This window comes from Schistocerca serialis, chromosome 1, assembly GCF_023864345.2.
Source record: "Schistocerca serialis cubense isolate TAMUIC-IGC-003099 chromosome 1, iqSchSeri2.2, whole genome shotgun sequence".
NCBI classification, from domain to species: Eukaryota; Metazoa; Arthropoda; class Insecta; order Orthoptera; family Acrididae; genus Schistocerca; species Schistocerca serialis.
Genome location: NC_064638.1, coordinates 1,008,289,467 through 1,008,313,155, shown reverse-complemented (window position 1 = coordinate 1,008,313,155; position 23,689 = coordinate 1,008,289,467). Strand labels below are relative to the sequence as shown.

Below are 23,689 nucleotides of genomic sequence, written 5' to 3'. Positions count from 1 at the left end.
TCTGAAGATGGCTCTCGCACTCGGAGAGGAAACGTTAGGAGAAAGTTTCATACACCTACTACGGCCTTTTAGTCCAGAAGTTTTAAGTGAAGTCAGTACTAGCCGTGTAAGCTTACACTGTATGACTACAGAATGATTTGGCTTATGAGGAGCTGTTCGAGCATTGAACCTCATTCTATTTAACGTCACTGAGCTATCTAGACTGCTTTAGAACACTTTAGAACTAACGAGTGATTTCTTCTAGTGATCTGATGTGACTTTAAGCAACCTTGTCAATGTTTGACGCTCCATGACTCGTCTTGGTTTAGCTATGATGGTTCCTGCGTATTTCCACTTCACAATCACATCATCAACATTCGATTTCAGTAGAAATGGTATTCAGTTGCCGTCCAGTAACTAGTCTATGTTCAGAGTCATTGTGCTCTCCTAACCGACCCATCCTGCTGGTACCGCGTTTCAACTGCCAACCGAACAATCCTCGCTTCCCACTATGCTGGCTGGTCCGCCGCTCATAGTACACATAGGGGCGTCCGGATATTTCTGATCAAATCATAGAGTGTATATAAATAGAAGTCACCTGCCGGAATACTGTCTGTATGTTCGGGCTTATCTCAGGAACTACCATAAGAGCTTTGATACAGAATGAGATTGATCTCCCAGGAAGTTTCAGTTTTGATACAGTTTATAGATAGAGGAACATTTGTGTATAATTTATAAAAAAATTACTTCTAAACTTACCTAAGTGTGATGAACTAAAGTCCCTAACTGTGGTGAAATAAAGCCCTATACACATAGAGTAGCGAAAACCATGTATGTGAGGATTGCCGACAATCGCATGCAACCACTGGTCAGTTGAGTGTGTAGTGGTGCTCGGCAGCCATTTCTGGGCCAACCTGAGTAAGTACACTTATGGCGGAGATATACTAATGTAAGATTTATTTTATCATGTGTAGCTGTTATGTCATGCAGGATCATTTTGTATCCACTACAGAACTTTTGCGGTATAGAATTCAAGGATAGATATAGTGATTTTGTATTTAAATTACTGTGGTATACTAAGCGATATTCCTCGCATTTTTGTGCGTTCGGAAAATTTTAGATAATTCACGTTTATCTAACGTTTAATACACTCCTGGAAATGGAAAAAAGAACACATTGACACCGGTGTGTCAGACCCACCATACTTGCTCCGGACACTGCGAGCGGGCTGTACAAGCAATGATCACACGCACGGTACAGCGGACACACCAGGAACCGCGGTGTTGGCCGTCGAATGGCGCTAGCTGCGCAGCATTTGTGCACCGCCGCCGTCAGTGTCAGCCAGTTTGCCGTGGCATACGGAGCTCCATCGCAGTCTTTAACACTGGTAGCATGCCGCGACAGCGTGGACGTGAACCATATGTGCAGTTGACGGATTTTGAGCGAGGGCGTATAGTGGGCATGCGGGAGGCCGGGTGGCCGTACCGCCGAATTGCTCAACACGTGGGGCGTGAGGTCTCCACAGTACATCGATGTTGTCGCCAGTGGTCGGCGGAAGGTGCACGTGCCCGTCCACCTGGGACCGGACCGCAGCGACGCACGGATGCACGCCAAGACCGTAGGATCCTACGCAGTGCCGTAGGGGACCGTACCGCCACTTCCCAGCAAATTAGGGACACTGTTGCTCCTGGGGTATCGGCGAGGACCATTCGCAACCGTCTCCATGAAGCTGGGCTACGGTTCAGCACACCGTTAGGCCGTCTTCCGCTCACGCCCCAACATCGTGCAGCCCGCCTCCAGTGGTGTCGCGACAGGCGTGAATGGAGGGACGAATGGAGACGTGTCGTCTTCAGCGATGAGAGTCGCTTCTGCCTTGGTGCCAATGATGGTCGTATGCGTGTTTGGCGCCGTGCAGGTGAGCGCCACAATCAGGACTGCATACGACCGAGGCACACAGGGCCAACACCCGGCATCATGGTGTGGGGAGCGATCTCCTACACTGGCCGTACACCACTGGTGATCGTCGAGGGGACACTGAATAGTGCACGGTACATCCAAACCGTCATCGAACCCATCGTTCTACCATTCCTAGACCGGCAAGGGAACTTGCTGTTCCAACAGGACAATGCACGTCCGCATGTATCCCGTGCCACCCAACGTGCTCTAGAAGGTGTAAGTCAACTACCATGGCCAGCAAGATCTCCGGATCTGTCGCCCATTGAGTATGTTTGGGACTGGATGAAGCGTCGTCTCACGCGGTCTGCACGTCCAGCACGAACGCTGGTCCAACTGAGGCACCAGCTGGAAATGGCATGGCAAGCCGTTCCACAGGACTACATCCAGCATCTCTACGATCGTCTCCATGGGAGAATGGCCGCCTGCATTGCTGCGAAAGGTGGATATACACTGTACTACTGCCGACATTGTGCATGCTCTGTTGCCTGTGTCTATGTGCCTGTGGTTCTGTCAGTGTGATCATGTGGTGTATCTGACCCCAGGAATGTGTCAATAAAGTTTCCCCTTCCTGGGACAATGAATTCACGGTGTTCTTATTTCAATTTCCAGGAGTGTATAATAACTTTATACTGTCTTTGCTTAATCATTAAATGACTGTGGAGATATGCTTTAAAATGAGACAACGGAATTACGAACTCATTTGTACATTACCACTCATTAGTGCTGCTAAGCATTAACTGCATCAGTGTAGTTAACGTGTGCGTAAGATTACATCCTCATTCGATCCTCTTTTAGTTTTCTACATGTAAGAGAGATAACAAGCACCACACAACAAATATTTTAATTTAAACAGAGATAATTTTGTAAATGTAAGGCAAAATCCGAATAACTGTCCCTAAGAGACAGATAATTAATACAGCAGCGATAGACAGATTCATGTTTTCTTATTGTTATTACTCTTTCAGGAATAATTCCTCACTGTTGCGTCATTAATTGTAGCTCAAGATCAGAATATAGATTTATTCACAATCGTAAAAGACGAAAGAAATGAGGGAAATGAGGAACATCACGCAGGGCGTGGCTGCATAGAATGCGGATAAAGGACGAGTTCTCATGTGAATCAACTAAACTGTGTGAGGTAAGGAACCACATCTACGCAAAATTGTTGTCTCTTTGCCAGATTATGAGATCACTTTCTTCCACTGAGCTGAGTTGTCGTACGGGCCCCGATGTAAATCACGAAAATCTTTTTAATATGTCATACATTCAACATCACCTTTTTCTTTTCTGAGCTTCACTTTACATCCGATCAGTTCGAAAATAATCAAAGTATGCTGTTAGAAAGCTGAAGGAAAGTGGTTTACTATCAACTATTAGCTATCGGACTGTAAAGCAGAAAAGAAACCCACCGACATGTAGGTATGGGCAATTTAAATTTGGATCTCGACTAAGGCAATATTTCAACGTGATGAACATGTTTGTGGATGTTTGTCGGTATGCTGTATTACTTCTGAATACTGCAAGGTTTATAGCCAGATGGTCGTGGAACAACACACAGCAGACTTATAATCCTTAGGGAAATAGACACAGCTCTCCCTAGTCCATAAACAGATTTACAATGAAACAAGACGAGCGAGCCAATGCAAGTTACCTTCAGTGAGTAAAGAGAGAGTGATCGTCGAGTTCCGCCACATGCACAGCGATAACATCGTTACAGTGAGAACAAACAACTTGGGTTTCCTTCAGCTTACGTTTTCTATTAGTGGGTCATCTAAACATCGAGAAGTTGTAGGGCGATTTAAAGGATTCGAAATCTCAGATTAACCGATATTTCTATCTATCTATCTATCTATCTATCTATCTATCTATTGCTTCAGCCTTGTCCTGCAGTGACGCAGGGTCAGCCATCGTTAATCGGATTTGGCATGTTAATGGTTAAGGGGTGGCCAGATGCCCTTCCTGCCGCCTCCCCGTATCCTCCAGGGCGGAATTAATGTACCCCAACTGTCTGCGTCGAGTGTAATCCATGGAATAGTGCGAATGTGTTCAGATGTCTCCGCACCGTTGAACTGAGGCTGAAAATGAGGACCAGCCCGTTATTCACCTAGCGGGATGTGGAAAACTGCCTAAAAACCACATCCAGGTTGGCTGGCACATCGGGCCTCGTCGTTAATCCGCCAGGCGGATTCGAACCAAGGCCGGCGCGCCTACCCGAGTCCAGGAAGCAGCGCATTGGCGTTCTCGGCTACCCTGGCGGGTTCAGATTAACCGATATTTATTTACTCTAATGACTGACATAAATAGCAATAAAAATACCAGACAACGAACACTGCTAAAACTCAAATCATCTTACAAAATCACGCTAACAGTGTGGGGAATTACCAAAAAAGTGTGGAAGTCTGTGGGCGTGAGTCGTGTTGGGTAGCTCTGATGGTAGAGCACTAGCCCGCGAAAGGTAAAGGTCGCAAGTTCGAGTCTCGGTCCGGCGCACAGTTTTAATCTGCCAGAAAGTTTCATATCAGCGCACAGTCCTCTGCACAGTGAAAATCTCATTCTGGAAACATCCCCAAGGCTGTGGCTATGCCATGTCTCCGCAATATCCTTTCTGCCAGGAGTGCTAGTTCTGCAAGGTTCGCAGGAGAGCTTCTGTAAAGTTTGGAAGGTAGGAGACGAGGTACTGGCAGAAGTGAAGCTGTGAGGACGGGGCGTGAGTCGTGCTTGGGTAGCTGAGATGATAGAACAAATGTCCGAGTTCGAGTCTCGGTCCAGCACACAGTTTTAATCTGCCAGGAAGTTTCATAACAAAGATCTGCTTATCTAGGCAGCTCGCGAAACTGATGTTAACGATAGAACGAGAAGACACAAATTACACCAGTATAGCCAAACTAAGCAACCGAAGCTGCGTGACAAAGTACGAAAGTAACGAGCGGTTTAGAATGTGCATCACGTTACCGTAATTGCGACGCTTGCATTCCCCTAGCAAAATCTAGCGCATGTCGATCAGCACCAAAAGGCAGCCCGCAGGGGAAACTCCCAGCACGGCAGCCCAGAGCAGAACAGCCCAGAATCTTAGTTCACGTCCTCAGCTCCCTAGCTTTCAAAAACACCAAATTTAAGGAACGACCTATTGCTACTGCCAATGTGTTGGAATAAAATATTGCTTATTTCATGAAAAAAGGGGGGGGGGGGGGTATCAAGCAGAAAGTTTCCACTCTCCTCATTAATAAGCAGTTTGTTGATACTGGACTGCACCAGTGTCTCATCTACTGACCAACTTCTTAGCTACAGGTATGGTGCTGCGCCAACTCAGTTCGACTGGCTGACAAAAATTTTGGGGCAAAACTAACCATTTATCTCGTGACGCCCATGGGGCACCGTGGCATCTTTATCTTTAATGTTGATGCAGAAAACTCAATTGTTATCTGGTGATGACAGTGGTGGCATCTTCCCACAAAAGCACAGAGTAGGCCGCTGCCTCACTTCCGCAGGAACTGCCCATCTCCCAGCGGAGGTTAGTCTCTTCTAATAAGATTCACTGACTGCCCTCTGCCGACAGTAGGAGGACCCTGAGACCAAACCGGGAGTGGAGCTTCCCAGAGCAAAAAATGTTAAGCCGTTCTCCCTAGCCCACATGTGCAGTGCTCTCAATGGAATAACCGTCACATAATGTCAGAAAATGACACCAGTACGAAACAGTATACAGCAGGACAGAACAAATTTCATACTTTTTTTCTCACTTTATCTATTGAGATAGCCAAATATATCATTGAATCACAGCAGCAGTTTTTCTCGTATTTTCATTGAATGGATTAGATGATTCATTTGACCGAGATGGGTTCATCACAGGACAGTGGATTTGTAAAGAAATGATGGGAAGACCTTACAATCGACAATTTAAATTTTACAGTGGGCATTTCAGTTATTACAAAAAAAAGAAAGAAAGAAAGAAAAAGATCTCAGTGTAAATGCGCAGATTGAAAGTTTGTCTGTATTTGAAAAGCAGTTACTTAATGAAGGTCAGTTAGCATCACTGGGTAAGTTAGCAGTGAGGGGAATTAAATGCTCATCAGAAAAAATTAACAAAATGTTGAATATCTCTTTAGCCTGCGAAAGCAGCGGCTACAGTGAGGGAACTGGGAAACCACTGCCAAGTGAACAAATGCTGCAAAGAAATATGAAAATTATAATTAAATCGAAACCCTTAGCTGTCGACAGGTGTTGATATACATCAATGGGGACAGTTGAAAATGTGTTCTCCGACCGGGACTCAAACCCGGGATCCCCCCTTACATTCCAGACGCTCTATCCAGCTGAGCCACCAAGGACACAGAAGATTGAGCGACTGCGACGCTTCCCGTGACACCCACATTTCCAACCGTCCACAAACTACATTCGTTGTTGTTGTTGTTGTTGTTGATGATGCGGTCTTCAGTCCTGAGACTGGTTTGAAGCAGCTCTCCATGCTACTCTAACCTGTGCAAGGTTCTTCATCTCCCAGTACCTACTGCAACCTACATCCTTCTGAATCTGTTTAGTGTATTCATCTCTTGGTCTCCCTCTACGATTTTTACGCTCCACGCTGCCCTCCAATACTAAATTGGTGATCCCTTGATGCCTCAGAACATGTCCTACCAACCGAACCCGCCTTCTGGTCAAGTTGTGCCACAAACTTCTCTTCTCCCCAATCCTATTCAATACTTCCTCATTAGTTATGTGATCTACCCATCTAATCTTCAGCATTCTTCTGTAGCACCACATTTCGAATGCTTCTATTCTCTTCTTGTCCAAACTATTTATCGTCCATGTTTCACTTCCATACATGGCTACACTCCATACAAATACTTTCAGAAATAACTTCTTGACACATAAATCTATACTCGACGTTAACAAATTTTTCTTCTTAAGAAGCGCCTACCTTGCCATTGCCAGTCTACATTTTATATCCTCTCTACTTCGACAATCATCAGTTATTTTGCTCCCCAAATAGCAAAACTCCTTTACTACTTTAAGTGTCTCATTTCCTAATATAATTCCCTCAGCATCACCCGACTTAATTCGACTACATTCCATTATCCTCTTTTTGCTTTTGTTGATATTCATCATATACCCTCCTTTCAAGACACCGCCCATTGCATTCAACTGCTCTTCCAAGTCCTTTGCTGTCTCTGACAGAATTACAATGTCATCGACGAACCTGAAAGTTTTTATTTCTTCTCCATGGATTTTAATACCAACTCCGAATTTTTCTTTTGATTCCTTTACTGCTTGCTCAATATACAGATTAAACAACATCGGGGAGAGGCTACAACCCTGTCTTACTCCCTTCCCAACCACTGCTTCCCTTTCATGTCCCTCGACTCTTATAACTGCCATCTGGTTTCTGTAGAGATTGTAAATGGCCTTTCGCTCCCTGTATTTTATCCCTGCCACCTTTAGAATTTGAAAGAGAGTATTCCAGTCAACATTGTCAAATGCTTTCTCTTTGTTCCAGTGTTTCTACGGAATCCAAACTGATCTTCCCCGAGGTTGGCTTCTACTAGTTTTTCCATTCGTCTGTAAAGAATTCGTGTTAGTATTTTGCAGCTGTGACTTATTAAACTGATAGTTCGGTAATTTTCACATCTGTCAACACCTGCTCTCTTTGGGATTGGAATTATTATATTCTTCTTGAAGTCTGAGGGTATTTCGCCTGTTTCATACATCTTGCTCACCTGATGGTAGAGTTTTGTCAGGACTGGCTCTCCCAAGGCCGTCAGTAGTTCCAATGGAATGTTGTCTCCTCCGGGGGCCTTGTTTCGACTCAGGTCTTTCAGTGCTCTGTCAAACTCTTCACACAGTATCGTTTCTCCCATTTCATCTTCATCTACATCCTCTTCCATTTCCATAATATTGTCCTCAAGCACATCGCCCTTGTATAGACCCTCTATATACTCCTTCCACGTTTCTGCTTTCCCTTCTTTGCTTAGAACTGGGTTTCCATCTGAGCTCTTGATATTCATACAAGTGGTTCTCTTATCTCCAAAGGTCTCTTTAATTTTCCTGTAGGCAGTATCTATCTTACCCCTAGTCAGATAACCCTCTACATCCTTACATTTGTCCTCAAGCCACCCCTGCTTAGCCATTTTGCACTTCCTGTCGATCTCATTTTTGAGACGTTTGTATTCCTTTTTGCCTGCTTCATTTACTGCATTTTTATATTTTCTCCTTTCATCAATTAAATTCAATATTTCTTCTGTTACCCAAGGATTTATACTAGCCCTCGTCTTTTTACCTACTTGATCCTCTGCTGCCTTCACTACTTCATCCCTCAAAGCTACTCATTCTTCTTCTACTGTATTTCTTTCCCCCATTCCTGTCAATTGTTCCCTTATGCTCTCCCTGAAACTCTGTACTACCTCTGGTTCTTTTAGTTTATCCAGGTCCCATCTCCTTAAATTCCCACCTTTTTGCAGTTTCTTCAGTTTTAATCTACAGGTCATAACCAATATATTGTGGTCAGAGCCCACATCTGCCCCTGGAAATGTTTTACAATTTGAAACCTGGTCCTAAATCTCTGTCTTACCATTATATAATCTATCTGATACCTTTTAGTATCTCCAGGGTTCTTACATGTATACAACCTTCTTTCATGATTCTTAAACCAAGTGTTAGCTATGATTATGTTGTGCTCTGTGCAAAATTCTACCAGCCGGCTTCCTCTTTCATTTCTTAGCCCCAATCCATATTCACCGACTATGTTTCCATCTCTCCCTTTTCCTACACTCGAATTCCAGTCACCCATGACTACTAAATTTTCGTCTCCCTTCACTATCTGAATGATTTCTTTCATTTCATCATACATTTCTTCAATTTCTTCGTCATCTGCAGAGCTAGTTGGCATATAAACTTGTACTACTGCAGTAGGTGTGGGCTTCGTGTCTATCTTGGCTACAATAATGCGTTCACTATGCTGTTTGTAGTAGCTTACCCGCATTCCTATTTTCCTATTCATTATTAAACCTACTCCTGCATTACCCCTATTTGATTTTGTGTTTATAACCCTATAGTCACCTGACCAGAAGTCTTGTTCCTCCTGCCACCGAACTTCACTAATTCCCATTATATCTAACTTCAACCTATCCATTTCCCTTTTTAAATTTTCTAACCTACCTGCCCGATTAAGGGATCTGACATTCCACACTCCGAGCCGTAGAACGCCAGTTTTCTTTCTCCTGATAACGACATCCTCTTGAGTAGTCCCCGCCCGGAGATCCGAATGGGGGACTATTTTACCTCCGGAATATTTTACACAAGAGGACGCCATCATCATTTAATCATACAGTAAAGCTGCATGCCCTCGGGAAAAATTACGGCTGTAGTTTCCCCTTGCTTTCAGCCGTTCGCAGTACCAGCACAGCAAGGCCGTTTTGGTTATTGTTACAAGGCCAGATCAGTCAATCATCCAGACCGTTGCCCTTGCAACTACTGAAAAGGCTGCTGCCCCTCTTCAGGAACCATACATTTGTCTGGCCTCTCAACAGATACCCCTCCGTTGTGGTTTCACCTACGGTACGGCTATCTGTATCGCTGAGGCACGCAAGCCTCCCCACCAACGGCAAGGTCCATGGTTCGTGGGCGGACTACATTCGTAGTGCTCCTAACACTACATTCGTAGTGCTCGTAATAGATATTTCCCCATTCAGTCATTACTCGCGGCAGACTAAGCAGCTGAGTCCCGGAGTCCCGTGAGAGTTCGGGCAAAGCGTGTGCATTCACACAGGAGGAGGTCAATGGCCGTGTAGCCTTTAACTATAAAAAGATAGTATCTGTTCCCGAAAGAGCAGATACCATTGATGACCGTGCAGTTTCTCTAGAATGAAACGATAATTAAATCGAAACCCTTAGCTGTCGATAGGCAGAGCGTCTGCCATGTAAGCAGGAGATCCGGGTTCGAGTCACAGTCGGGGCACACATTGCCCCCATTGACGTATATCAACACCTGTCGGCAGCTAAGGGTTTCGATTTAATTATCATTTCATTCTCGAGAAGCTGCACGGTCATCAATACTATCTGTTCGTTTGGGAACAGATACTATCGCCAAATACGGAAATAACTGCTTTTTACACCAGATACAATAGTTGATAAGGCATCTGCATTGCAAGTTAAGACGGACACATTGAATTAACTTAGCTCTTGTGCTAGGTGTGCCATGGCTACTATAAGACGTATCATCAAAAGTCGTCATTGGAAACCCAACACTCCCTCGAGCTAATGGTTCAAAGGAAATTCACACTTTGCATGCACTGGTGTTCACGCACAGAAGACTAAGTATGTGATGGAAGCAAGTTGTTGCATATCATTTCACGAGAAAGTCTATTTCATCTGTGGATCTCAAGTCATTCTTGTGGGACATTATTGAGAAGTGTGAAGATATTGGCCTAATGATCGATTTGTTTGTATCTGATATAGGTGAACAAACTCAAGCTTTATGGCGTGAATGTGGCATTAAAACAGGTCAATATCATGTAACAAAAACCACTGCCAACATCTCTGTTCTTCAGAACTGTAGCTGTATTTTATGCCAAGTGTACCTCACATTTGAAGAACTTCAGGAATCATCTCAGAAATTTAGATGGGTTGTTACTTTCATTGTTGTTGTTGTTGTGGTCTTCAGTCCTGAGACTGGTTTGATGCAGCTCTCCATGCTACTCTATCCTGTGCAAGCTTTTTCATCTCCCAGTACCTACTGCAACCTACATCCTTCTGAATCTGCTTAGTGTATTCATCTCTTGGTCTCCCTCTACGATTTTTACCCTCCACGCTGCCCTCCAATACTAAATTGGTGATCCCTTGATGCCTCAGAACATGTCCTACCAACCGATCCCTTCTTCTGGTCAAGTTGTGCCACAAACTTCTCTTCTCCCCAATCCTATTCAATACTTCCTCATTAGTTATGTGATCTACCCATCTAATCTTCAGCATTCTTCTGTAGCACCACATTTCGAAAGCTTCTACTCTCTTCTTGTCCAAACTATTTATCGTCCATGTTTCACTTCCATACATGGCTACACTCCATACGAATACTTTCAGAAATGACTTACTGACGCTTACATCAATACTGGATGTTAACAAATCTCTCTTCTTCAGAAACGCTTTCCTTGCCATTGCCAGCCTACATTTCATATCCTCTCTACTTCGACCATCATCAGTTATTTTGCTCCCCAAATAGCAAAACTCCTTTACTACTTTAAGTGCCTCATTTCCTAATCTAATTCCCTCAGCATCACCCGACTTAATTAGACTACATTCCATTATCCTTGTTTTGCTTTTGTTGATGTTCATCTTATATCCTCCTTTCAAGACACTGTCCATTCCATTCAACTGCTCTTCCAAGTCCTTTGCTGTCTCTGACAGAATTACAATGTCATCAGCGAATCTCAAAGTTTTTATTTCTTCTCCATGAATTTTAATACCTACTCCGAATTTTTCTTTTGTTTCCTTTACTGCTTGCTCAATATACAGATTGAACAACATCGGGGAGAGGCTACAACCCTGTCTTACTCCCTTCCCAACCACTGCTTCCCTTTCATGTCCCTCAACTCTTATAACTGCCATCTGGTTTCTGTACAAATTGTAAATAGCCTTTCGCTCCCTGTATTTTACCCCTGCCACCTTTAGAATTTGAAAGAGAGTATTCCAGTCAACATTGTCAAAAGCTTTCTCTAAGTCTACAAATGCTAGAAACGTAGGTTTGCCTTTCCTTAATCTTTCTTCTAAGATAAGTCGTAAGGTCAGTATTGCCTCACGTGTTCCAGTGTTTCTACGGAATCCAAACTGATCTTCCCCGAGGTTGGCTTCTACTAGTTTTTCCATTCGTCTGTAAAGAATTCGTGTTAGTATTTTGCAGCTGTGACTTATTAAGCTGATAGTTCGGTAATTTTCACATCTGTCAACACCTGCTTTCTTTGGGATTGGAATTATTATATTCTTCTTGAAGTCTGAGGGTATTTCGCCTGTTTCATACATCTTGCTCACCAGATGGTAGAGTCTTGTCAGGACTGGCTCTCCCACGGCCGTCAGTAGTTCCAATGGAATATTGTCTACTCCGGGGGCCTTGTTTCGACTCAGGTCTTTCAGAGCTCTGTCAAACTCTTCACGCAGTATCATGTCTCCCATTTCATCTTCATCTACATCCTCTTCCATTTCCATAATATTGTCCTCAAGTACATCGCCCTTGTATAGACCCTCTATATACTCCTTCCACCTTTCTGCTTTCCCTTCTTTGCTTAGAACTGGGTTTCCATCTGAGCTCTTGATATTCATGCAAGTGGTTCCCTTATCTCCAAAGGTCTCTTTAATTTTCCTGTAGGCGGTATCTATCTTACCCCTAGTGAGATAGGCCTCTACATCCTTACATTTGTCCTCTAACCATCCCTGCTTAGCCATTTTGCACTTCCTGTCGATCTCATTTTTGAGACGTTTGTATTCCTTTTTGCCTGTTTCACTTACTGCATTTTTATATTTTCTCCTTTCATCAAATAAATTCAATATTTCTTCTGTTACCCAAGGATTTCTACTAGCCCTCGTCTTTTTACCTACTTGATCCTCTGCTGCCTTCACTACTTCATCCCTCAAAGCTACCCATTCTTCTTCTACTGTATTTATTTCCCCCATTCCTGTCAATTGTTCCCTAATGCTCTCCCTGAATCTCTGTACAACCTCTGGTTCTTTTAGTTTATCCAGGTCCCATCTCCTTAAATTCCCACCTTTTTGCAGTTTCTTCAGTTTTAATCTACAGGTCATAACCAATAGATTGTGGTCAGAGTCCACATCTGCCCCTGGAAATGTCTTACAATTTAAAACCTGGTTCCTAAATCTCTGTCTTACCATTATATAATCTATCTGAAACCTTTTAGTATCTCCAGGGTTCTTCCATGTATACAACCTTCTTTCATGATTCTTAAACCAAGTGTTAGTTATGATTATGTTGTGCTCTGTGCAAAATTCGACCAGGCGGCTTCCTCTTTCATTTCTGTCCCCCAATCCATATTCACCTACTATGTTTCCTTCTCTCCCTTTTCCTACACTCGAATTCCAGTCACCCATGACTATTAAATTTTCGTCTCCCTTCACAATCTGAATAATTTCTTTTATTTCATCATACATTTCTTCAATTTCTTCATCATCTGCAGAGCTAGTTGGCATATAAACTTGTACTACTGTAGTAGGCGTGGGCTTCGTATCTATCTTGGCCACAATAATGCGTTCACTATGCTGTTTGTAGTAGCTTACCCGCATTCCTATTTTCCTATTCATTATTAAACCTACTCCTGCATTACCCCAATTTGATTTTGTGTTTATAACCCTGTAGTCACCTGACCAGAAGTCTTGTTCCTCCTGCCACCGAACTTCACTAATTCCCACTATATCTAACTTCAACCTATCCATTTCCCTTTTTAAATTTTCTAACCTACCTGCCCGATTAAGGGATCTGACATTCCACGCTCCGATCCGTAGAACGCCAGTTTTCTTTCTCCTGATAACGACATCCTCTTGAGTAGTCCCCGCCCGGAGATCCGAATGGGGGACTGTTTTACCTCCGGAATATTTTACCCAAGAGGACGCCATCATCATATAATCATACAGTAAAGCTGCATGCCCTCGGGAAAAATTACGGCTGTAGTTTCCCCTTGCTTTCAGCCGTTCGCAGTACCAGCACAGCAAGGCCGTTTTGGTTATTGTTACAAGGCCAGATCAGTCAATCATCCAGACTGTTGCCCTTGCAACTACTGAAAAGGCTGCTGCCCCTCTTCAGGAACCACAGGTTTGTCTGGCCTCTCAACAGATACCCCTCCGTTGTGGTTGCACCTACGGTACGGCTATCTGTATCGCTGAGGCACGCAAGCCTCCCCACCAACGGCAAGGTCCATGGTTCATGGGTTACTTTCATATGGTGTTGTATAGGTTAATAAAGTGCCACTTGCAGTTTTTTTTCTTCATTTCAACGTGTCCTTAAATTGTGTGATGAAACTAAACCAAACATTGCGTGGGATCTCAGGGAAAATGTTATAAGGCCTAAATACTACGAGAAAATGAATTGTGGTCTACCCTACACGCTCCGGGATCATTGTTGCGGTGGAAATAAAGTATGTAGATGCACAGAAAATGCTTAAATATTCAGATATGTCGACTACATATTTCATATAAACCATCTTTCGTTGATTAAAATTAGTTACGTCAAGAAACAGAAAAACTGTAGGTACAATGCAGAAGAGGAGAAATACGATGATGCTAAGGAGTTGTAGAGGCAAATTATTATTCTATTTGAAAATATCAAAATAAGCAAAAAAAACGTGAAAATCAGTGCAACCTGCAGTCATTCTCCTGTCTCATCCCCGAATATCTAGAAAATCTTTTCGGCACAGTTCGCGCAAATAATAATAATTTTAACTACTGACCTGTGTTTTGGATTTTCACTTTCTTCGAAAAATGATAACAAACTCATCTTGACGCATTGTGCCGTTGATACGCTATGAAAAGCGCAAGTCATTTGGCCCAAACATATCGACCGATGTTTAATTGGCCCTCCTTACTTCATACAGTAGAGGGCTTGTAACACCATGGAGCTAATGCTGCAGTGATTTATTTGGCCTTTTCTTTGATGTTTAATGTCACAACGTTTAGTTTCTGTAAATGTTTTGATTGCATTGATAGCACAAGTGTGTTCGCTTTTTTCCTTTCTAAAAACTTTGATGTCATGGTTTGATTTTGTGCAATGTATTGTATCTAACATTTAAATTCTTTCTCATTTGGAGGGAACAAAACTTAATGTATATAATTGTAATTTTGTTTAAATAATTTTTTGTAGAAATGTCAATATGTGAAAAGTTCTGTTTTATTTAATATGTTTGGTTGCTGTTATGCAAACTGCTGACCTTCACTTAGGGCTCTTAGTTATTTTGTATGTAAAAGGTGGTGTGGTTCCCCTCGGGAACGGAACTGTGTAGCGCGCGAAAAATATGGTTGGCGTGGATAAAATGTTGGAAGGGAGAGTCAGTCGGGGACGAGCTACCAAACTGTTAACTGCTCATATAAAAGTTGTGTATTGTGCTGGTGCCCAGAGAGGCTTTTGGTGCCGTTTCCCAAGGTGCTAATGCCTCGGATGGATGGATAAAGAGCTGGAACTATTCTGGAATTGGTATCTATCATCGCCAGCAAGAAATGACAGAGTCCAACATTTCTACTTGCAAATCCACCTACCAACATGCACTCGCCACCACATTGCGCAATCACTGTAATGGAACAGAAGAACTATAATAATGTACAGTGAAGGATCAGCTCATAGGATGTTATAGTGTACTCAAATATAAGGTAAATTTTAACTGAATTCTTGTACCTACCGTGATTTATCCTCAGTCACATATCCACTTAGGGTCCCTCCCACACTAAAGTGCTTACCGAGTGTCCTTTATTGAAAGCTTATTAAAATTAATATGGCATTAGAGTGTGCTAAAATTAATACTGTTTGTTGAAAGCTCTTACAAATATCTCAATTTTGTGTTTCGCTGCAGTAAAAGTTCAGAACTGTAAATGTTGAGAGATCTATGTTCATGCTTGCTAAGTCCTTGTTTCACAAAAGTAATGAAAGTGCATTTATTTTGCTGTACTACGGTGGTCGAGATTAAGGCCCCCCATTGAAAGTAGTCCAAATGCCAAAGTTACTTAAGTATAGAAAGTTTCAATTACTCTTGCTATTCCTGTCAAGTTCTGTACATTATTGGGTTCCTCTCGTATATTAAAAGTGCATATTTATGGTGCAACAGGATCAACAGCTTGTCTATTGTGCTCATGCTAGATAACAATTAATAAAAATACCACTATCTATGAAAACAGTAACTTCTTTATTCAAAAGACAGTGAGAAGTAATTTGTTAGTGAACTCCATTTAATTTTCAAGCTAAGTAGAAAGGCGTTTAGTAGTGAGAGAATTAATCTATGCACAATAACTAATTTTGCTGTGAACCATATCCATATTTCATGTCAGATAGGGATTTGTTTGAAAAGTAATATTGAACCTATGTCCAACTTACAATTCTAACGTGAATATTAACAGTAACGTTATTGAGACTAAGTCCTCAAGGTAATAATGTGTTTCGTTATCTGTTACATTTATGCAAATAGTTCGTTCTGCTCTGTCAGCTCCAACCTTAACGTGAACATAGTAGACGTCAGGGTACATTGCACTCTTTGATTTAAGTGTCAGGAAGTCATTTCTGAAAGTATTCGTATGGAGTGTAGCCATGTATGGAAGTGAAACATGGACGATAAATAGTTTGGACAAGAAGAGAATAGAAGCTTTCGAAATGTGGTGCTACAGAAGAATGCTGAAGCTTAGATGGGTAGATCACATAACTAATGAGGAAGTATTGAATAGGATTGGGGAGAAGAGAAGTTTGTGGCACAACTTGACCAGAAGAAGGGATCGGTTGGTAGGACATGTTCTGAGGCATCAAGGGATCACCAATTTAGTATTGGAGGGCAGCGTGGAGGGTAAAAATCGTAGAGGGAGACCAAGAGATGAATACACTAAGCAGATTCAGAAGGATGTAGGTTGCAGTAGGTACTGGGAGATGAAAAAACTTGCACAGGATAGAGTAGCATGGAGAGCTGCATCAAACCAGTCTCAGGACTGAAGACCACAACAACAACATCGTTTTTTATTATTATTTGGTCCTTGTGGATAGGTAAATTATTATTCGGTACTGTTTAAATATTTACGTAATTCTGACTTTCACTTCCGATAAGCCACCTCCGTTAGGTACATCGCGGTCAACACAACAAAATTCCTTTCAGAGGGTAACACTGCTCTGTTGCTTTATATCATAACTGCTTTAACAAGATAGTTCCATTTTACGATCTGCCTTCAACTTTGAGGTTATGGTATAGCAGTAGCGGACGGTAGTGTTATACGTGGCTTTTCCGTGACAGGACTATTTATTCTGTTGGGCATAGTACGTATTAAACCAAATTTGGTATTTGATTGCACAAGCTACGTAAATGTAGTTGCAGTGTTATAGGCTTTACTGTGCCACAGGTTGCGTTATGCCTAACAGTGTTGCTTCGCACATGGTGCTTCGTAGAAATGTTGTGTGGCGCAAGGTGCTTCACAGCCTTTTTGTGACAGAGGATGTTTCATACCAGTGTTGAATGGCAGACAGTGCTTTGTACCAATATTATGTGTCAAGGACGCTTCATACTGATGTTGCATAACAGAGGGAGCTCCGTACCAGTCTTGACTGGCGGAGAATGCTGTCTATCAATGTTGCGTGTCAGAGGCTGCTTCATACTGATGTTACGTGGCAGAGGGGCCTTCGTAGCTATGTTGTGTTGCAAAGGGTGCTTTGTAGCGCCGTTACGTTGGAAAATCCAGCAAAAGGTCACACAGAAAATGTAGCCCGCGCAGGAGTGGCGAGTCCAGCAAGTGGCCATAGCTCACGCCGAAATGGCGGTGCAGTTACACACAGCGGCAGTAGCCGTAGTTCGCAGCCCCCATCATTTCCTCGAGATGTCACTCCAAACGCATTTATATATGGCTACATTCGCGTCTGCTTTGAACTCTCCTGGAGTGTCCTCCTTAAATCGTTTAAGTTGCGTGAAGGCGATGATATTTAGCCATCTAACTTTTTAATATATCTACACAGCTATACCTCTACGCCAGAAATGCTGTCCAGCTGTAGATGCTTATTGCTACCAATGTGAAGCCAGGGCGATTGGCTAGAGAATACTGAAAAGATCTTAACTGGTAGATAATAGAAGAAAGATGCTGCATGTATAGCGAGAACCGTGAAAGGGGGTCGACGTGGCGACATTTTATCATACTTGAGCGAAGTTGTACTGTGATATTGATTAATACTCCTCACTAATTATGACATGTTCAGTACATTATTAGATTCAAGACATTTGTGATCTAGTCTTCTTGAGAGAGTAAGAATATTCTGCGCAACAGAAAATGGCACTTCCTTGAGACATGACATTGCTGCTTATGCACGCAAAGCGACGCTGCTACGCCATGAAATATATTACCTGGAAATACTAATGCTATATGCAGCACCCGTGAGGATTGTACTCGCTTCGGCGGTACATATACTAAAATTGGAACGATACAGAGAAGATTAGCGTGTCCCTGCGCAAGGGTGACACGCAAAATCGTGAAGGGTTCCACATTAGTGTCACCTTGCGCGTCGAGTGAGCAGGTCGTAGTTAACTTCCGCCTGTGCCGCGGAGTCACATCGCAGTTGCGTAGCGGAGTGTGTTGTCGTTTTCCTCTGGGCGGCGATATTTTCTGCCCTCGCCAAGGTGTCTGTCGAGTCTCCTAAATCTGTTCCTCGTCGAGCTACTATTCTTTTCAGTTTTGACAAGAGTACAGAGTACGCGTCGTGTTCAACCTGGCTCTTAAGAAATTCACGATTGGTTGGCTGATGTTATCTGTGTTACACCTGATCAGGTAGATACGACTTGCTTCGAATCTGATTTGTATGCTTTCTTTGTGACGTTTTATGATCCCGTTCAAGTAGAAGGGCTTCTCTCTAGGGTTGGTTCTGAAGTGTTGTTTACACATCGAGATGGTTCCGTTTGCCGGCCGCGGTGGCCTTGCGGTTCTGGCGCTGCAGTCCGGAACCGCGGGACTGCTACGGACGCAGGTTCGAATCCTGCCTTGGGCATGGGTGTGTGTGATGTCCTTAGGTTAGTTAGGTTTAAGTAGTTCTAAGTTCTAGGGGACTTATGACCTAAGATGTTGAGTCCCATAGTGCTCAGAGCCATTTGATGGTTCCGTTAGCCAAGTCCTCTTTGAAAAATGCGGCCTTCGAGTATACTCCGGTTAGCATTTATAACCTTCCACCTGAAGTGGACGATTCATTTCTTAAAAAATCGTTACTTCAGTTTTGAGTAATACGGCATATCCGATGGGACCACTGGTCAGCACACCATTGCTTCCAGTGTTATAGCACAATACTGGACATTACAATTGCTACACCACGAAGATGACGTGCTACAGACGCGAAAGTTAACCGACAGGAAGAAGATGCTGTGATATGCAAATGATTAGCTTTCCAGAGCATTCACACAAGTTTGGCGCCGGTGGCGGCACCTACAGCGTGCTGACACGAGGAAAGTTTCCAACCGATTTCTCATATACAAACGGCACTTGCCCGGCGTTTCCTGGTGAAACGTTGTTGTGATGTCTCGTGTAAGGAGGAGAAATCCGCACCATCACGTTTCCGAATTTGATAGAGGTCGGATTGTAGCCTATCGCGATTGCGGTTTATCGTATCGCGACATTTCTCCTCCCGTTCGTCGAGATCTAATGACTGTTATCAGAATATGGAATCGTTGAGTTCAGGAGGGTAATACGGAACGCCGTACTGGATCCCAACGGCCTCGTATCACTAGCATTCGAGATGGCACGCATCTTATCCGCATGGCTGTAACGGATCGTGCAGTCACGTCTCGATCCCTGAGTCAACAGATGGGGACGTTCGCAAGACAACAACCATCTGCACGAACAGTTCGACGACGTTTGCAGCAGCATGGACTATCAGCTCGATGACCACGGCTGCTCCAGGTTCTGTTTACAGCATCATGATGGTCGCATCCGTGTTCGACGACATCGCGGTGAACGCACATTGGAAGCGTCTATTCGTCATCGCCATACTGGCGTTTCACCCGGTGTGATGGTTTGGGGTGCCATTGGCTACACGTCTCGGTCACCTCTTGTCCGCATTGACGGCACTTTGAACAGTGGACGTTACATTTCAGATGCTTTACGACCCGTGTCTCTACCCTTGATTCGATCCCTGCGAAACCCTACATTTGAGCAGGATATGCACGACGGCTTGTTGCAGTTCCTGTACGGGCCTTTCTGTATACAGAAAATGTTTGACTGCTGCCCTGGACAACACATTTTCCAGATCTCTCACCAATCGAAAACGTCTGGTCAATGGTGGCACAGCAACTGGATCGTCTGGTCAATGGTGGCAGAGCAACTGGCTCGTCACAATACGCCAGTCACTACTCCTGATGACCTGTTGCATAGTGTTGAAGTTGCATGGGCAGCTGTACCTGTACATGCCATCCAAGCTCTGTATGACTCAATGCCTAGGCGTATCAAGGATGTTGTTACGGCCAGAGGTGGTTGTTCTGGGTACTAATTTCTCAGGATCTATGCACCCAAATTGCGTGAAAATGTAACCACATGTCGGTTCTAGTATAATATATCTGTCCAATCAATACCCGTTTGTCATCTGCATTTCTTCTTGGTGTAGCAATTTTAATGGCCAGTAGTGTAGTATCAGGACTGTGGACATGTGCGTCAAAAAGAATATTCCATCTCACATAACTGTTTGTGGTTACCGGATCCATGTTACATATGCAGGGCAAGAAGGAACATGTTTTCTCTGTAACGAAAGTGGTCATCTCAGATCTTATTGGCCCTGCCGTACTACTGTTCTGACGTCGTCCTATGGAAAACGTCTTCCTTTAACGTTAGCAGATACAGTGTCATCGCTGTCAGCTGTTAGTCAATCTCCAGCTTTAAGCGATGTAGGGGCAACATTACCCTCTACTCCTCGCGAATTTCCACCGTTACCGGCACGTCCCAGTGCGGCCTCTGTCCATGAGGGGACGACGGCTCCTGCAGCGCAAGTCAAACGCCGGCGGACTGAGGACGGTACAGATTTCGAGGACGCCTCACTGCAGTCTGGTTCTTCTGATACGGCGTTGACAGAAGGTGCACCTTCTGACGGTAATGAGTAGTCTACTGACGTTACTTGTGATTCCAGTATTACCAGAAATGCTGTAGCTGCTTCTGTTGATGTTGCATTGTGTGTTCAATTTGTGTCCCCCACTTCACCCGTAGAAGGCCAGTCTTTCCAATGTTCCAATGAAACACCACCCCTCCTCCAAGCTGAGGCGGTGGAGCAACAGGATTCTACGGTTCTCTTCCTGATGATAAGGAGATGCCACCCGACACTGGCACAGCATTACCTGTCTCTTCTGTACCTGATGTTGCTGTTAGTCGTTCTGAGTTTTGCTCCCCGATTTCCGATGAGTGCAGTGGCGATGGCTCCTCTATCAAATCGGAGCTGGACGTGCCTCCAACCCTTTCACATCAAGAGAGTTTTCACGAAGTGGTGTGAAACAGCGTTTTCAACCTGTACGTGCAGAGGCACGTTGTACAAAGAAAAACGAGGATACCTCGGCTTCCGGTGGGGAGGATTAGAATTATATCTTGTTTCCCCCGCCTCCGGACGTTGAGGAGAGAAGGACATGACTGGTGCTTTTTCCTTAGTGTTGTTTCATTGACCTTTCAGGTACTAACGGATGCAGGCATATGCATTTCTAACCCTCAATGTTAATAGGATATGTTCCCAATTACGGCTTGCTGCGTTACGCCAGTTTATTTACGATTCCCAAGCTGATATCGTGTGTTTACAAGAGGTATTATTTGATGTGTTTTGTCTTCCTGGATACTCTATGTTTTTCAATGTGGCGCCTGAAAAGCCTACCGGTATGGCTTTGCTTTATCGAGATGGAATCCCGCTGACGGAATTCGAAACGCTAGATGACGGTCGCGGTATAGGCTGCAGTATTTATGACCTCACCTAAAGTTTTATTTACGCTCCGTCTGGACCCGGTGGTTCATCCTATCGCACGCGGTTTTATAAGGAAGAAGTTGTTTATTTACTCCGACGGAACCCACACCAGCTTTTTTTTTGGGGGGGGGGGGGGGGGACATTTTAACTGTGTCTTACGTCGTGTAGATCAGACCCCCAACTATACGAATTGTCGTGAACTTAATGATACGGTGACGTCCTTCCAAGATGCTTGGGTTTGCAGATATCCCTCATTGTTGCAGTTTACGTTTTTTTTTTTTTTTTACAACTGCTTCAAGTAGCCAACTGGAAAGCTTTTATTTATCTGCCCCCATATGTTGTCAGCTTCTATCGATTGATGTAAATACTGCCAGTTTCACTGATCACTGTGCTGTTTCAATGACTTTTAACCATGTGCCACAGCGGGTCGATCTTTCGCGCCCTATACGGAAGCTAAACACTTTACATCTCACGGACCCCACTCTGGTAGGCATCATCGCACACGTATGGAGGCGCACAACGCAGTCCCAGGCGCCTTATTCCTCACTTCTAAAATGTTGGGTTACCTTTGCTAAACCGCAGATTCGAAATACACTCAAGCATTTTAGCGCTGAAAAAGGGGCTGAAATAAGGCGAACTAGGGAATTTTATTATGCTGTCCTTCCCGATCTTTGCGATAATGCTCGCGCTGCCCCCTTGAGTTCGTCGATGTCCACCGTGTGAAGGCAAAACTTCAACAACTCAGACGGAGGCAAATAGATGGTGTCCGATTGCGTTCCCAGCCTCTTTCAATCGTACAGGATAATTTGACCTCTCTCTATCATCTTCCTCGGCCTCACAAACGATCTCAAAGGACGTGTTTTTCTACCATTCGTTCTCTAGATGGGCGTGAGTGGTCCTCCAAATGTGATACACTCCTGGAAATTGAAATAAGAACACCGTGAATTCATTGTCCCAGGAAGGGGAAACTTTATTGACACATTCCTGGGGTCAGATACATCACATGATCACACTGACAGAACCACAGGCACATAGACACAGGCAACAGAGCATGCACAATGTTGGCACTAGTACAGTGTATATCCACCTTTCGCAGCAATGCAGGCTGCTATTCTCCCATGGAGACGATCGTAGAGATGCTGGATGTAGTCCTGTGGAACGGCTTGCCATGCCATTTCCACCTGGCGCCTCAGTTGGACCAGCGTTCGTGCTGGACGTGCAGACCGCGTGAGACGACGCTTCATCCAGTCCCAAACATGCTCAATGGGGGACAGATCCGGAGATCTTGCTGGCCAGGGTAGTTTACTTACACCTTCTAGAGCACATTGGGTGGCACGGGATACATGCGGACGTGCATTGTCCTGTTGGAACAGCAAGTTCCCTTGCCAGTCTAGGAATGGTAGAACGATGGGTTCGATGACGGTTTGGATGTACCGTGCACTATTCAGTGTCCCCTCGACGATCACCAGTGGTGTACGGCCAGTGTAGGAGATCGCTCCCCACACCATGATGCCGGGTGTTGACCCTGTGTGCCTCGGTCGTATGCAGTCCTGATTGTGGCGCTCAGCTGCACGGCGCCAAACACGCATACGACCATCATTGGCACCAAGGCAGAAGCGACTCTCATCGCTGAAGACGACACGTCTCCATTCGTCCCTCCATTCACGCCTGTCGCGACACCACTGGAGGCGGGCTGCACGATGTTGGGGCGTGAGCGGAAGACGGCCTAACGGTGTGCGGGACCGTAGCCCAGCTTCATGGAGACGGTTGCGAATGGTCCTCGCCGATACCCCAGGAGCAACAGTGTCCCTAATTTGCTGGGAAGTGGCGGTGCGGTCCCCTACGGCACTGCGTAGGATCCTACGGTCTTGGCGTGCATCCGTGCGTCGCTGCGGTCCGGTCCCAGGTCGACGGGCACGTGCACCTTCCGCCGACCACTGGCGACAACATCGATGTACTGTGGAGACCTCACGCCCCACATGTTGAGCAATTCGGCGGTATGTCCACCCGGCCTCCCGCATGCCCACTATACGCCCTCGCTCAAAGTCCGTCAACTGCACATACGGTTCACGTCCACGCTGTCGCGGCATGCTACCGGTGTTAAAGACTGCGATGGAGCTCCGT

The 23,689-nt window shown here is 44.4% G+C and overlaps 1 long non-coding RNA gene and 1 other non-coding gene across 2 annotated transcripts in view; both read left to right on the top strand.

Annotated features, from left to right (window-relative positions):
* The window catches only part of LOC126413338 (uncharacterized), a 1,775,741-nt gene that overhangs the window by 129,962 nt on the left and 1,622,090 nt on the right, over positions 1 to 23,689 (top strand). The window lies entirely within an intron of this gene.
* LOC126424474 (U6 spliceosomal RNA) lies at positions 18,036 to 18,141 on the top strand. The gene has a single exon (XR_007576173.1). It is a non-coding gene; the product is annotated as a U6 spliceosomal RNA (small nuclear RNA).